Raw genomic sequence first — 15,673 nt, 5'->3', positions numbered from 1 at the left:
CTGAATAGTTAGGGTACTGCCCATCATGCTGCTGCTCTCTCTCTTATTGCTTCCTAAGTTCACCTATTGTCTGATTCAGTCTCACCAGCAGCCTTGTCCTACAAATTATATAAAATAATTTAGGAAATTAAAATTAAGACAAGAACTTCATCAAAGGGCAAGCATTAGCATGACAATAACATCTAAACACCAATCATGAGGGGCAGGCATGATATTAGAAAGGGGTTGTTCAGAGTGCCGCAGTTTCCAGGCTGGTCCCTTTGCTAGTGCTAAGATCTGTAGTAAAGTCTGTGGCCTGATCTGATTTTGTAGTGTCAGGCCTGACTTTAGGACAGTCAGTAGAGCTTGACTCAAACTAAGGAAAAAGCTAAATTCAAAGAGAATTTTGTTTGTTTGTTTGTTTGTTTTTTAAATTGAAGTCTGTCTGTTTCCATGTCTAGTGAGCCAGAAGCAGTTTCATCAAATGTTCTATATCTTCTGACAAAAATTACCCAGAAATTTGCTTTAAAATGCATCATGTAGAGTGGGCTCTGGTTCTTCTGTTACTGTATAATTAAGCAGGAGTTATTTTGCTTTCCTTGTGAGGAAGCTATGTTGTCTTAAATGCTCTTTAAGGCTTGTTTCCCTTAGTATCTCATTTCTCTAAGGATCAAGCAGGAATTAGGAAGCACTGATCTCAGGGGCCCATGGGTCTGGGTGGAAGCCCATCCCACAGGCACTCAAAGATCTCCTGCTTTTCAGCATCCTGATGACATGGTGGTCCTGGAAAGAGGGCAGGCAGTGCTTCCACGTGTTTAAGTAGACATCCCTAAGCTGGATGGAAGAACCTAAAACCTCTCAGGGCTGCCCCGAAGGATCCTGAAATACAGACAACCTGGGACTTTGGTGACAGTGATGGACTTTGATTTCTTGAGCAGTACTGAATCTGGTGAGTAAGACAGTGTTGTTAATGATTTATGTAGGTTAAGACTGGCACTGCCTTTTGAGTTTCTTTCTTCTATAAACATTATTATTTGAGTCTGAAAAGTTGTAATGTTTCAGACACATGGTAACACTGGCAGAAGACTTTCAAGCAAAACTTTGAATGTAGATAGCAGTGTGTGTATATGCACATGTAGATACAGGAGGCAGAGAAAAAGACTGTTAAATATATTCTCTGTCATTCTGTCTCTTCTTTTTATAAAATCTAATTTGTAAAGGATCATTGAGCTCCAAGTCATTGCTATAACAAAGTAGAAAGTTTGATCTAGAGCAGCTGATCCATGAATATCTTAAAGACTAATTTGTGGCTTTGAATTTTTCCTGACCATTAAAACCAGGTAAAACTTTTCTTTTCCTTAAAAAAAAAAATCTCCAAGAAATTTTACCATATTATCAGACCTATTTCTAAAGAAAAGTAAATGTCTCCACTACTTATTCTTGAAGCAATGCTTGTGATCCAAACATAAACATGTGGTCCTAGATTCTGCAGTAAATGTAAAGCTCCAGAAGGTAGGTATGATCTTGAAGGCTCTATGGATCCTATTAGACATTTAATTCTGCCTTGAACTGTACAGGAACCCCAAGAACTAACCTGAATTGTGCATTTCAGTAGATTACAGTATCAAAACGTGCCTAAAGTCCTGTTGCGAATTCATCCAGCTAAGGATACAGAAGCTTTGAGAAAGCCCTTCATTGCATATGATAGAATCTATTTGCCTTATAATTGTAGTACTGGTTCCATAAAGAGACCCCCAGCAGTTGCTAATTGCATCCAGAAAACTCATTACATTATACCAATTGGATTTTTAATTAGAAATGCAGATGGCAACTCATTTATTACTGCTGTAAGATCCAACTGGGAGAAAAATCTCAATTCTGTTTTGGATTCATTCACCTTTTGGATGCTGGAAAAGAATGAGGAATGAGAATGGTGAAACTGTGACTGATTGTATGCCTTCCAATAAAGATGCATTATTGCACGGAGGCTGAAGGTCACAAGAAGTAAAAGGAAGAAGCATCTAGGAAGCTGGTTTCAGAAACATAAGGAGCTCTACAAAAAGTTCTGTTGGGATAGCAAGCTGAGAAGTTGAGAAGCGAAAAGTTAGCCAAACTGATTTTGCACAGATACTGATACACCCTTCTCCCTTCTTCTCAGTGGAGAGGATGGAGGTGAGCATCTCAACCTACGATTAAAATTCCCTTTTGTCTGTAAGTCCTTCCCTCACTGTGTAGAAGAAACATGCCTCGTGCTGGCAGCGGTTAGCCTGTTAAGGCAGCAGCGCTGTGTGCCAAAGTGCTTGGAAACGACTGGGATTCTGCTCCTGATGGTGGTCACTGCAGGACCCAGCAGTCTCTTGACTACACAACAGGCAAGGTCATGCCCTTGCACCATTGAGGACTAATAAAATCCAAGACTGACATTTTTCTCTGTTTGCCTTGTCCTTTTGGACTGTGAATTCTTTGGGAAAGCAGCTCACAATTATACATTTCTGCAGCCTGGAGCAATGCAGTCCTTGAATCAGCATGAACAGACAGCAAGCTCAATGCTGCCCAGCTCTTTCCTCTGATGGTGTAAAAGGTGTGTGGGAGCCTATATGCCGTATTTCTGCACCTTTTTTTTGTTCAACTGTGTCTTCTCATTTTGTCCTTTTTGTTTAGAAACACCATGCTCTGTCTCTTCCACTCGTATGCCATCAGGAAAAAAGACAAGTGTTTCTCTTCTGCTGTAATGAAATCACTTGAAAATAAAATACTGTTAGCCCAAGTCAACGTGAAGAGGTGAATGCTATCAACGTGTTAGTTACTGTTTCCTCTATAGACACCTTCTTTTTTGTGTGTGTGAATCTCTGTCAAGTGGACAAAATAACATGTCTTCTTACCTGCAAATCCTGTGAACACCAGGCTATTGTCTTGGGTCATGAAAGAGTAGCACAGCAACAAGGACATGGATTCTCTTTTATAGTCTTCTGTTGCCCGTCAGAAAACTTCAGCATTGCTAGAATTCCTAATGAGAACTTGGGGGTAAAAAAAACTTGGAAGCTTTTATTGCAATTTTTAATTTGTGAGTTATTAGAACTACATATTCTATTTCTACTAATATTAGAATGTTATTATTCTGAAAGTTGTGCTTTCAGAAATACTTTTAATCCTTTATGAGTACATGTCAGAGCCTGCTACGTGTTGCTCTGGATAAATGAACAATTGCTGGTCTTGCTTTCTGTGATGCCAGAAAATTAAATGAAGGCACCAACCAAGAAAGCAATCCTGCTACAGCCTGAAAGAGGGTGCTTGCTTTTTCCTTTAACTCAGAGGGCAGCAGGAACAGCCTCACTGGCTGCACAGGGCCACCTCCTTTCATTCATAGTTGCTCATGCTATTTCATTCCAGGAAAAGATCAAAGTTCCAAATATAATTTATCTCACCTGGTGCATCCCATTTTAAGTTCCTGAGTTCATTTGCTTTAACGAGGACAAATTTAAGCCATTCAGGCTGTCTTTTTGCATTACATTCTTCCTGACTTCTTTCTTTAGTTAAAAAACACCTGCTTGGTGTAAGGTCTAACGCCAGCACAGTATTTGAACTTTACCAAAAGCAGACCTACTGTTAGGAATCCATTTTGCTGTTCTGTTAGAAAAAGATATCTTATATAAAGCCAGATGATGAAATTCTGCAATACAGTTGTTTAGCATGGGCATGGTGGCCATGCTAAATTTTGGCAGCTATATCTACCATGCTCTTTGTCAGTAGTATTTGAGCTGTAGTGAAAAACCAGTATAAAATTGTTCTGCATTTTAAGAAATTTGTTTAAGAATCCTGATAAACACTAAACCTTTCCTTACACTTCTCATAACTTGGCATTTGTCTTCCAAAAAAATAGATGACCTTGATCAATGAGTATGGTTACAAGCCTCTCTGATGGGAATAATCCAAGTGGGAACTACGCACCTTGGACCTAGAGGCTGCAGTAGCAAGTTGACAAGAAAGCCAAGGAGTGGGGTTAAGTGTGTATTTTTACAGAATTGTCCATTGTCTTGATTTCCCAAAAGGTCACTGGTACAAAACATGCCATTCGTCTACGTGCTATTCCAGGTAAATACCTAATTGTCACAAATATCATCCTGCACCAGTGAAGTCCAGCCACCAGGTAACAGCTCTCTTTTTCTCTGAAAAACTCTGTGAGTAAAAGCAAGAAAATATAAAGCATAGATATTGATATTGAGTATGTATGTATAAGTGTTAGCATGGCTTGGGTTTGTTTATTAGGATAATTTTGGAGCTGTAGCATGCTGTGGTACAGTTTAGAAGCTCACTGATGCAGCATGAATTGATTTACTGACAATAACTGGGGAAATGGGCTTAGCCCTGTTGCTACTCTACTATTTCAACTACAAAAAAATCAGAACAAAGTGGATGGATATCTTTTTCGGGTACAGGAGGCAGATAACTGCAGGTAGGCAATTATATATGGTCTTCTTCTCTACAAGTTTCAACACTGGAACAGGATTATTTTTAACTTTGGAGGAAAGGATCACCATGGAAACATAATGAAGCATGAGAGTGATCTGACTGATTGACAATGTTAGAGCAAAGGAAGATTGACATGAAAGGCAGAGATAAAATTTGCACTGCTCTAAGACGCAGTTCCCGTAGTAGCTGAATCATCAGGTCTCGTTTTCCAGACACTGATATTACGTGAGATTTTCTTGTCCTTATACATGAGGAACATGTTGTAGAGGTCACATTTTCTCTCTGACACATTGTCAGTCACAGGGATGGTAACAACACTGAAGATCTCTCTATTTATGTAACAAAAGGTTAACTCCTGGAAGAAAAGGTTTAAGTGCTACCTTGCTATAAATCCATAGATTAGTTTGGGCTTCTGTGTAATAAAGTTATGAAGCTTTGGCCACAATTCTTCATGCAAAAATATGAGGTACTTGTAACCTTAAAATGTTTTGCAAATTCATTTTGGTTTTATCAAATTTTTCGTTGTATGGAAAGGGCAAGAATGGAAAATGCTCTTGCAGAATAGTTATTTCAGCCTCTCAATTTGAAATTAACTTTTGTTTTGGAATGACAAATCATTTTATTCTTACTTATAAAACACTCCCATGACTGAAATAAAATATTTTGAATCATAGTGAATAAAATATTTAATTCCACCTGAAAGTATGTTTTCAACTTATTTGTTCACATTAAAACAAATCCAAAAGCTTATGACTATTTTAAATTTAGGTCGATCTGATCCCCTTGAACTGTCTACGCAGAGAAAAAAAAAAAAAAAAGATATTTCCAAGTCTTGAATTCACTATTTCAAGTGCAAACCTTCATTTTCTCCCCTTGCTGTAAAGCAAATTTTATAATCTTCTGTAGGAGTATTCTTCTAATCTCTCATGGTAGTTGTAACATCAGGAGATGCCTTCATTTCCAAGAACAACTGAGCAGGGGACAAATGCCATTAACCTAGTCTGTGATCTGCAGCCTTGCAAAGAGGGTTTTCACTTGTTCTGTGCTGCTTGCTCAGCCCAGCTCGTTTTGTCCCATGGCTCCCTCTAGCTCATGCCCTTCTGCTCGATAACCGACTCCCTCCTTCACTGGCACTTCAAAAAGTACATTGTGGGTATTTTTGTTTATTCTACAGTATATTGGGTGTATTTTTCTTTATTCTATAGTGTTTCCTTATATATTTATTTACTGACCTATTTTTACTCAATCTACTCTTTATTCTGGAGGGTTTTTCAGCCCTAAATCCCAAAGCTCTGGATACATGTTAAGTCTTTAAATTGGCCGAGAGCCACAGTTGGCAGAGTCAGAAAGAGTTCAGGAACACGATTTTCAGTCATCCTCCACGATTTAAGGACAAAGCATCTGATCTAGAGTGGTCACAGGAAAGCAGCATAATCACTTTTAAGATAGTTCAAGTACGACGTTGATGCAGATGTTAAAATAAGTCCTGACCACAGTGACCCTTCATGGCCATTTCTGTTTTTCACTTCAGCACAAAGCAAAGAATAAACTCCCATTACCTCATTGAAAAGCCCATAGGGAGCCAAGCCTGATGTTACATCAACTGCAGACGTTTGGTGGTTTATTGTGGTATGGAGACCTATGCGATAGTGCACATTCTTCCTGTAACAACGCCTTTGTCTCATGCTTGGTGCCAAGTCCATCATGGGGTGACTAACAGCAGATTGCCTTGTGGGGGAAAAGCTTTCTGCTGTTTTGTATCTGAGCTATGTCGATTCTGTCAGGAGAGCCAGCCAAAGCGCACCCGTCGGACTTTGCAACGTGGCCTCTTGGGAACACGAGCAGATTTTCTGCTGTATTAGCAACTGCTCTACAATAAAAGAGCCTGGAGTGGGAATCCTGGGGTCAGAATTTGTCACAGGTGCAGTGGGAGCACAGAAGGAGGAACTGCAGGGCTACTGAAAGAAACCCGTGGGACAACAGGAAAAGGAGAGAAGAAAGAAAGGAAAAGTAAGAGAGGAAACAGCAGGAAAAAATAATTGTACAGTCAAAAAGCATTCAGTGGGAAATATTTATTTACAAAGGTAGAAGGAGAAGATGATTGTTCTTAACTTATAATGACTACTTTGGTAATTAGCAAACTCTGTGAGCTGCTAGCTACTGTAGCACACATGGAGTAGCTTGGGGTGGAAAACATCTCCTGGGCATGCCACGATCCATGGGTCTCATCTCTCCTCTTCCGCAGCCTTTCTACAAGCAAACTGTTCAGGAACAGATTTTAAAATGTATTTGGATAACTATAACCTGAGAACTTGGTGTTTAAATACAATTGGTGTTTAAACAAAGATCTGAGCTTTAGAGACAGACATTTAAAGTCTTTCCGGCAGCCGAAGACTCAACAGCACCAAGTTACTGAGTTGCTGTTGAAATCAATGGGAGTCCTTGTCTTTTATCTTTAAAATGAGGAAAATAATAGTTTAATGAACACGGTTGCTAGGGCAGCTAGAGATACCAAGTTCTGCCATTTTGTACAGAAGCAGGCACATTCGATTACGTGTCTGTCCTGCTAATGCTCTCTGCCCTGCTAAGAGCTGGCAGGTTTTCCTTTGCCCTTCAGGGCTGGTGCCCATATTGCTGGGGCAGAGGATGCCAGGTGCCCTCTCCTCCTCCTCCATCAATTCAGAGGGGCCAGATGTGTAGCACGGCAGCAATCAGCCTGTAGTGGCTACCCGAGGATATGTCAGAAAACAGTGGCGTTGTGATGGCCCAGTTTATTCATGTCTATCAGACATGTTGATAAGCAGTATTATAACACCATTCAGAGACTTGAGATTAGCTTTTCTTGTTCCCAGTGCCTGGCTTCACTGGTATTGATGAATAGATTAAAAGTAATCGTACGGACTGACAGTTATTGAAAAGTCTCTGTGAAAGATCTGGTGAGTTGATTAAAGAAGGATCCTAAGGGTATTTCTCAGACATCTCCAAGCATGAAATTTCCTTGCATTCTCACCACATATCAGGGGTAAAATGTCCTGAAGAGATTTCTTGTTACAGCTGTGCTGTGGCCCAGTAGGTTGGTGTCTTCTTGTATTTTGAACAGTGATGCTGCAGCCTTCTGAATCAATGTCACCTAAGAAGCCTCCAAGTGACATTTATGAAAAACAGCGCTTTACAGATTTATGGGAGAAGTTCCCTTCAGATGAAAATGATTAGTGTGAAGTTTAGTTAGAATCTTGGTAGTTTATATAGATAAATCTAGGTCTTTAAGCAGCTTGCCTGCTGCCAGAATGAAAGAAGAAATGTGCGTTAAAGCTGCTAACACTCTTTGATAACCCAAATCCATAATTCTTCCTGAGAGAATATTTTCAGTCTGTAAACAGAAAATCTACTGTAAATGCCACACTGATGTTAGCTCAGTATGGCACTGAATCACTGAGTAGAGTACTGCAGAAATTAAATGGCTATTATGTTATGAATTAATTATATATCCTTGGTTGATTTTTTTTATGATTGTGATGGGTAATAATAATTACACAACTGCACACTGTGTTCAGGTATATAATGCGAAGTAATTGTTTTATTTTCCTTGTGTGTCTATGTTTCCAAATCCTAATTTTTTTAATGGAAATAGCTGGTGACATCTGTGATGGATGGTGTTTCATGTTTAATAGAAATGAGAAATGAAGAGAAAGAGCAGTGGCGCTAAGAGCTGACTGAGGAAGAAGTGTGGAGCACGTAGAAGCTAGCTGGGGCAATATTCTTAATAGAGGATATGTGGCACAAGGTAAGGCAAAAAGGTTTTGAATATTTTACGTTATCACCGATATCAGAGTATTTAATTAGGTGACGAATAAAAAAAAAAAAAAGTAGCTATCTAGATCATCTTTCTGTGAACCAGAAATCAGCAGAGGGAATGGCTGCTGATTGTCAGGATGTTTCATCCCGTATTAATGTACCTGGCTATACATAACAGAAGAATATTAACAAAGGAAAGCTTTGAGCTGAAAAGTTGAATGAAACACCCAAATACATAATGCAGTGAAGAGCAATCACCTTTTCTTGATACAATGACTTTAGCTTGATTTTTTCCTTTAAACTGGTGTAAGAGGACAAATTAGCTCTCGATCCTGCATCTGAATTGACAAGACTGTGGGGTTCATACAGTTTGTCCTGGGATACTGGGAAGACTCACAAAATCGCCTTCCCTCCACTCCCACACTGCTGGGAAGGAATTAAGATTGAAACTCCAGTGATCTAGCACACCCTCTAAACAGGTACTGGCTTCACTGATATTCTCCGCATCTGATGGATTATTTATCTAAGCTGACCTTGCCACCAAAAGATGTCAAGGAACCATGATGTGCCATCCTGCTCTCTGAGTTAATCTTATGGCCTGTGGGCTAACTAATTGGGAAAATCTAGGAGAGGTAGAGAAAGGCATCTTTCTGGTCAGACTTGCGCATCTTCTGCAGCAGGAGAGAAACCCTTGTGCAGGGGTGCATTAAGTGTACCAAACTACAGAGCCTGGTGGTTTCTCCAGGACCTCTCAGTTCTGGATATATTTTTTCTTTCACCTTTTGGTTCATACCCATGTGTGTTGGTTTTACTCAGTTGGGCTGCCGAGCTAAACCACAACTGCTCTCTCACTCCCCCTCCTCAAATAGAAAGGGGGAGAAAATACAATGGAAAGGGCTCAAGGGTTGAGATAAGGATGGGGAGATCACTTAAAAACTATCATCGCAAGCAAAACAGACTCAGCATAGGGATATTAATGTAATTTATAGCACATTTCTAACAAGCTAGAGCAGTGAGAACCTAGAAAAAAAAAAAAAAAAAGGCCACCTTCCCCCCATCCACCCTCTTCCACCTCCTGCCTCCAAGCAGCGACAGGGAACGGGGAATGGGGGCTGCGATCAGTCCCTGACGCCTCACCTCCACAGCTTCTTTATGGTCAATGTCTGCCCCTGCTCCGATAGGGGGTCCCTCCCACGGGATGCCGTCCTTCCCAAACTGAGCCTGCGGGGGCTGCCCACAGGCAGCAGCTCTTCAAGAACTGCTCCCACACGGCTCCGTACCACGGGGTCCATCCCCCAGGAGCAAACTGCTCCAGCACGGGTCCCCCACGGGCGGCAGCTCCCCCCAGACCCCCTGCTCCTGCGTGGGCTCCTCTCCACGGGCTGCAGCTCCGGCCCGGGGCCTGCTCCTGCGGGGGCTCTCCATGGGCCGCAGCCTCCTCCAGGCCACATCCACCTGCTCCACCGGGGGCTCCTCCACGGGCTGCAGCGTGGAGATCTGCTCCGTGTGGGACCCATGGGCTGCAGGGGGACAGCCTGCTCCACCGGGGGCCTCTCCACAGGCCGCAGGGGAACTTGAGCTCCAGTGCCTGGAGCACCTCCTGTCCTCCTGCTGCACTGACCTTGGGGCTGCAGGGATGGTTCTCACTGCTCTCTCCCAGTTGCTGTTGTGCAGCAGGTTTTTCTTCCTTCTTATATCTGTTCTCACAGAGGCACAGAAAACATGGCTTATTGGCTCCGCTTTGGGCAGTGGCAGGTCCCTTTGGAGCTGACTGAAACTGGCCCTAATCTTCTGGATTCTTCTCACAGAGGCCACCCATGCAGCACCCCGCTGCCAAAACCTTGCCACATAAACCCAATACACCATCCAATACAGCAAGACCTCACTGTGTCACATACTCTCTTTGTTACCTTCCCTTTGGGACTGGCCAAGCTGTTCCTTCACAGAGGGTTCACTGGAGAGCCTGGTGAAATAGTTGGAAATTTGTCCTCATCCTGTTGCATTGCTGGATAGAGCTTCTTGGTCACATTCTTGGAACAGCTGGCATTCTCAGGAGTACTCTGTTTGGTGTATGACCTTCTATGTTTTTGACCCTTTAAAACTCATGAAACACTGCTCCCCTCCCCTTTTTCATTCATTATTCATTCTTAGAATATTTTATTCCCAGCTCTCTTTTTCTCTCACCCCTCCATTCTGAAGAATAATCCATATTTTGTTAGGGACAGGCTGAGGCTTATCTTTAAAAGGAAAAAGTAACAGAAACAATTCTTAAGCAAATGTTTTGCTAAGGTTAAGAGCAGGGCAAAAACATACACCTTCCCATAAATACTTTCCTTACTGGTAAAAAAAAAAAAAAAAAAAAAAAAAATCAGCTCATGAGATTTCCTTTAATTTTGTAGTTAGAAACACCCAGATAGTCTCCATACCTTTAAAATATTTGTCAAGTCTTCCCTTTATTGTATGGAGATTTCTTGCATCCACAATATTACTTAGCAAGGAGTTCCACAGATCTACTTCTACTTGCTGTGTGAATAACCAGGTCCTATTGTTTGCTCGGACCCTGGCTCCCATAAGCTGGATTTTTTGAGCCTTACTTCTAGCATGTGAAGAGACGGTGGACAGTAAAATTACACATTTCCCTGTGATGATTCTGTAGACCCTAAATATATCTGCCCTGTAAGCTGTCATTTCTTCACGTTGAACTTTCAGCTAATTCAACTGTTGCTTTTACAGGAGTTTTCCATAGCTTTGATTATTTCTTTTGCCTTCTTCTTACCCATTCTAGTTCCTTATATTCTTTCTTTGAACATGAATGTTTGATTTGTGTTTCCTTAAGTACCATAAAGCACTGGACTGATGTTTTCATGGAACTGTCAATAATAACACCAAAATGTAGCTGCTCATGAAAAGTGATGGTTAGTTTAGAGCCCTTGCATGAAACTAGAATTATTTTCTTCCGCATGTAAATCACATTACATTGTATGCATGTTGAGTTTTATCTGACATTTTATTGTCCAGTTTCCTTAGGTTGTAGGCCTTTCTGCAGCTCGCCTGGCTGTGCTCATCTGTACTATCCTAAATAACTGTGCATTACCAGCAAGCTTTGTAACCTTGCTGCTCACCACCTGTCCAAATTACTTGTGAAAAAGTTAAACAGCAGAGATTCAAGTACAGACCTTTCTATTGATGACTTCCCTTTATCTTAAGAGCTGGACGTTTATTGCTCCCTTCCATCTCCTATGTTTTAGCAAATTATTTATCCATTCTGTAACCTTTCCTTTTATCCCAATGGAAACAAAAATAGAGTGAAGGGATAGCAGAGTTAAGTAAAAAAATATACATCTCTTGAGGAAAAATACATGAGGGAAAAGTAGAAAGAAAGAAGTGCCAGGAAAGAAGAAAGCTCTTTAAACAGCCTGTGAAAGTTGCTGTTTGTCTTCTTCCACTTAAACACATAAAACAAAAAACCTTCCTTTGTCTAAACTGCTTGTATCCAATTCAGTTCAATTGGGAATAAAACGTTACTGTTCTGAGGATGTGGAGAGAAATTGAGTACAACAGAGAACACATTATTTTCTTTGAAGACTGTCTTCATCAGCCCTTACTTGAAAAAATAAAGGAGAAAACCATAGAGAATAAACAAGCAGCCTAGAAAAATCTATATATTAAAGAAACAAGTACTTCTCAAGAGGTTCTTCCAATATTAAAATCTCTTCACCCAAGAGCCATGAAGAATCTTTCATTTCCAAGACTGACACTGACTCTGAGTGAGCAGCCAATACACAATAAAATGGGAAAAGACACACTTGTCAGCTTCCCAGAAGCTGACATCAAGAACAGTGTTTCTGAATCACAGTCCACAGAGCCTGAAATTCAAGGAGCAATTAAAGAGTTTAAAGATGTAGCAGAAGAACTAGCAGATGAAAAGCAGAATGTTGCACTGCTGAAATAAATACAGGGTTTTTTTTTGTTTGTTTGTTTGTTTGTTGTTTTGTTTTGTTTATTTGTTCATTTTTTTCTCTAGAATTGTAGAAAAGTTCTTCTTGACTTCCGGTCACTGCCATAGTAACAAATTGGAATGAACTTAAGGTCATATTATAGAAAATAGGTATAACTAATTATATTCAAATAGCTTTAGAACAGTGGGACAAAAATAAAAAATAATAAATAAACAAACAAGCAAACAAACTGTCCAGAAAGGATAGATGGGAAGAGGAATATCTGTAGTACCTATGGGATGATAAGTTACATACTGCAGCAGAGGTGAAATTATCCCCTCTGACAGACAGTTTGTGTCTATACAGTCAAGACTATAATGATTATATGTCCAGTTTTTCGTAAGTATGTAGGTATAATCATCTTTCCTTTCTTTCCTGAATGAGATGTAATGGTTAGTTGTGGCTGACATTTTTCTCAGCCCCTCCAGTAGGTATATCAAGGCGATTGGCATTGTGGTTGTTTGGGACCTGTGCCTGCTCTTCGGTTCTTCACGGGATAAGGAGCTGTGACAACTGTTACAGAGATCTCCAACTCACACTGCAAGTCAAAGACAAAGGATGCACAACTAAGCTCAGGAAAATAAATCCATGCTCTTATGACTCATTCAAAATCTGTCGTCTAGTGACTCTCCCATCCAAACCTGGTGTACTTGCACACTGAATACCAGCCCACACTCTGTTAGTAACTGATACACACCAGCTACTTCACATAACCATTTCTGAATTATTGTCATCTGATATGGTCAATGTGGAGATGAGAATAAAGTAAACGACTATTACTCAAAGTTTCCCTAGACTGAAGTTAAAGAAACCCAAGTTGTACAAATTCAATAACAAGTGTACACAGTCTTGGAGTCATGCACATATACATACAGAGTAACTAATTACCAAGCTTGATATCTACATTAATAATTTCTTGCATATGCTGTCCACACTTGTAACATGCCAGAAGTTTTATAGAATGTGTATATAACCAATAATTTATATATTTAATGTGAGTGTACTCCTACTGCTAAAGGGCTGTGATCTTCTGGGCAGAACAAACAAAGTAGTTTTTGTGTCTGCCTTAAGGACAAGCCAGCAGTATCTCATTAAAACATTCAAATACCACTAGGATAAGCAAGAAAAGAGGGAGATCACCACAGGTTTCTACACATAAAACCATCATTTATACCTGAATCCCAAAACCTGACTCCTGGTAGTATCAAGAATGAGGACAGCAAAGAAAACAAGATTCAGAAGGTGGCAGGGCTTCCTAGGAAGGCATGGCCCCATCCTGATGGACAGGATCCCAGGTAAGGTTTACATTTCAGATCAAGGGTAGCTCAAAAGGTAAGCAAATATTGCTCTGAACACTGAATGCTTACATGTGAAAACAGATCAAAATCTCAGGATTCTAGGTGAAAGATAACGAGTAAATAGTATTTGATATATTTAAATTGTGTTGTTTTCTGCATGTGACCTTTGTATCCAAGCTTACAACTAAAATCCGATCTCAGGTCTACCTAATACAGCTTATATTTGCTTTACTATTGCGCTTGTCTAGTGATGAAAGCAAGAAGATAGAAAAAAAAAAATACCCCATCTCCCTGGAGGCAGTGGATGCAAAGAAGTGTATATAAACAGCCTCACTAACTTGTACCGAGAAATATGCTGAGGAAAGAGGTGGAATTGAGTGTTTTCTACAAGGCTGTACTGCCAGGTGCTGAGCTGTGGGAAGACAGAAGCTAGTGTTCATTATACAAGGCAGAGATGTTGATGGATACTCCATGGCTCAAGGCTATCTATAATCCCAGGGTAACACAAAACCTGCAAGTCATCTGAAACGAACAAAATTGGTAGTCCCTCTGGTATCATTGACTGCAGAGTATGCAAGGCAGTCATAAGACGTCTCTTAGATGTGCTTCTGGAAAGGAATACTGAGGAAAAATGAAAGAAATTTGTGCCAAGAAAAATAATTTCTTTATATCATAGATACATAATCCAAGGCATGCCATGAAAGAAATTCTCTCTGGCTAGAAGGCAACTAAACATTATTTTCTGTGGTCGAACAGCATTATTGTAGACTAAATAGTGAAGCTGATGTTTGAAGAGTCTGAACTGAAAGAAGCAACAAACTTCCCCTCACCCCCCGCCTCCCGGGGTTTGTTTGCTTTTAAAATCAGTGATAGATTTGATAGAATCTGATGGTATCAAAGAACTGCTTAGCAGTAGGATATCTTTTCCTCTCTAACTACAAAGAGGCATAACTTACAAGAGAATTTGTATATTCTAGGCATGCACATATTAATGAACAGATATGCAGACTCAGAACCTCCAGATACCTTTTTGCAATTTAATCTTGCTGACTTGGAATGGTTCAAAGAAAGAAAAAGTTTTCTTTCGTAACCATTACTTTGTACTTGCACAGAATAAACAGGTGCAATATTGACATGACAAACTAGAAAGCAGGTGTTTTAATTAAAGCAGCCATAGGAAGGATCATTTGCAACATCTCTACAACCACAACTAAGTGATCTCAGTGTCTTGGTGTTAATGGAGCTCATTTAGGAGGCATCAGAACATTTAGAAAATACTGCAAGTCAATTGTTTTCTATCTCCTAGCTTGTAGGTCTACCACAGAATATTCACTCCACCTCCAGCATAGCTTGAGTCAACATTAGAAAGTCCCCTGCGTTGTAGCTATAGAGTTAATTGGCTTCATTCGCATTCGGTAGTTATTTATTATGCAAAGATGTGGACATTAAGAAGACTTCGCCATGGCAGTTAGTCAGTGTATAAGCTTCACAGAGGCTCCTTACACACTGAAGAAGTTCACCCTTAAGATGCAGGTCCCTGGAGGCATTCCAGCCCCATGTCAGGGATGCAGTCCACAAACCAGCATGATGTTCACAGCAGGTCATCTGGAAGGCCCCTCAGTGACAGTCTTTGGTTGTCAGGGCTCTCTCTAGACATGGTAGCAATAGGAAGAGAGGACAACCTAGTTGTGAGGACCTCACAGAAGGATTGCAGCTGCTCCTTACAACTCCAAGCATGGCTAAAGGTGGTGTGAGGAGCTGGACTTCTGTCTGCCAGAAAACAGGCAAGCAGGTGAGCTGTTCTGGAAGGACTGGACCAGAGATGGATATAAACTACAACCAAAAAGAAAAATGGTTGTTACTCTAATGCTTTGTTTCAAAGAGTGAGAGACTTTCTCCAACTGCATTTTTTCTCAAGTATTCACTCTTTTTGTTGGTCCCAATCCAAGCTGTAGTAAACAGGCTTCTGTGCCACAAAACCACCACCACTAATAAAACCCCACTGAAAAATGTCAGCATGGACAAGCTTTGAATTATCACAAAGACTGAAATAATAACACATTCTGAACATTGCATTTCTATTAAATAACTAATTCTGACAATACCAGTGAAAGAGAAATGACTATGGAAGAA

General features: G+C 40.4%; 1 protein-coding gene across 1 annotated transcript in view; it reads left to right on the top strand.

Moving 5' to 3' along the window:
- CPQ (carboxypeptidase Q) overlaps positions 1–9,800 on the top strand; it is a 256,599-nt gene extending 246,799 nt beyond the window's left edge. The window contains exon 11 of the transcript XR_014579383.1: positions 8,121–9,800. The gene's annotated coding sequence lies outside the window, so the exon portion shown is untranslated. The remainder of the gene's footprint in view (positions 1–8,120) is intronic.
- The last annotated feature ends 5,873 nt before the right edge of the window (positions 9,801–15,673 follow it).

The sequence above is a fragment of the Anser anser genome, assembly GCF_964211835.1.
Source record: "Anser anser genome assembly, chromosome: 2".
NCBI classification, from domain to species: Eukaryota; Metazoa; Chordata; class Aves; order Anseriformes; family Anatidae; genus Anser; species Anser anser.
The sequence above is the reverse complement of the archived record's forward strand: the minus strand, read 5'-3'. Positions and strand labels throughout refer to the sequence as shown.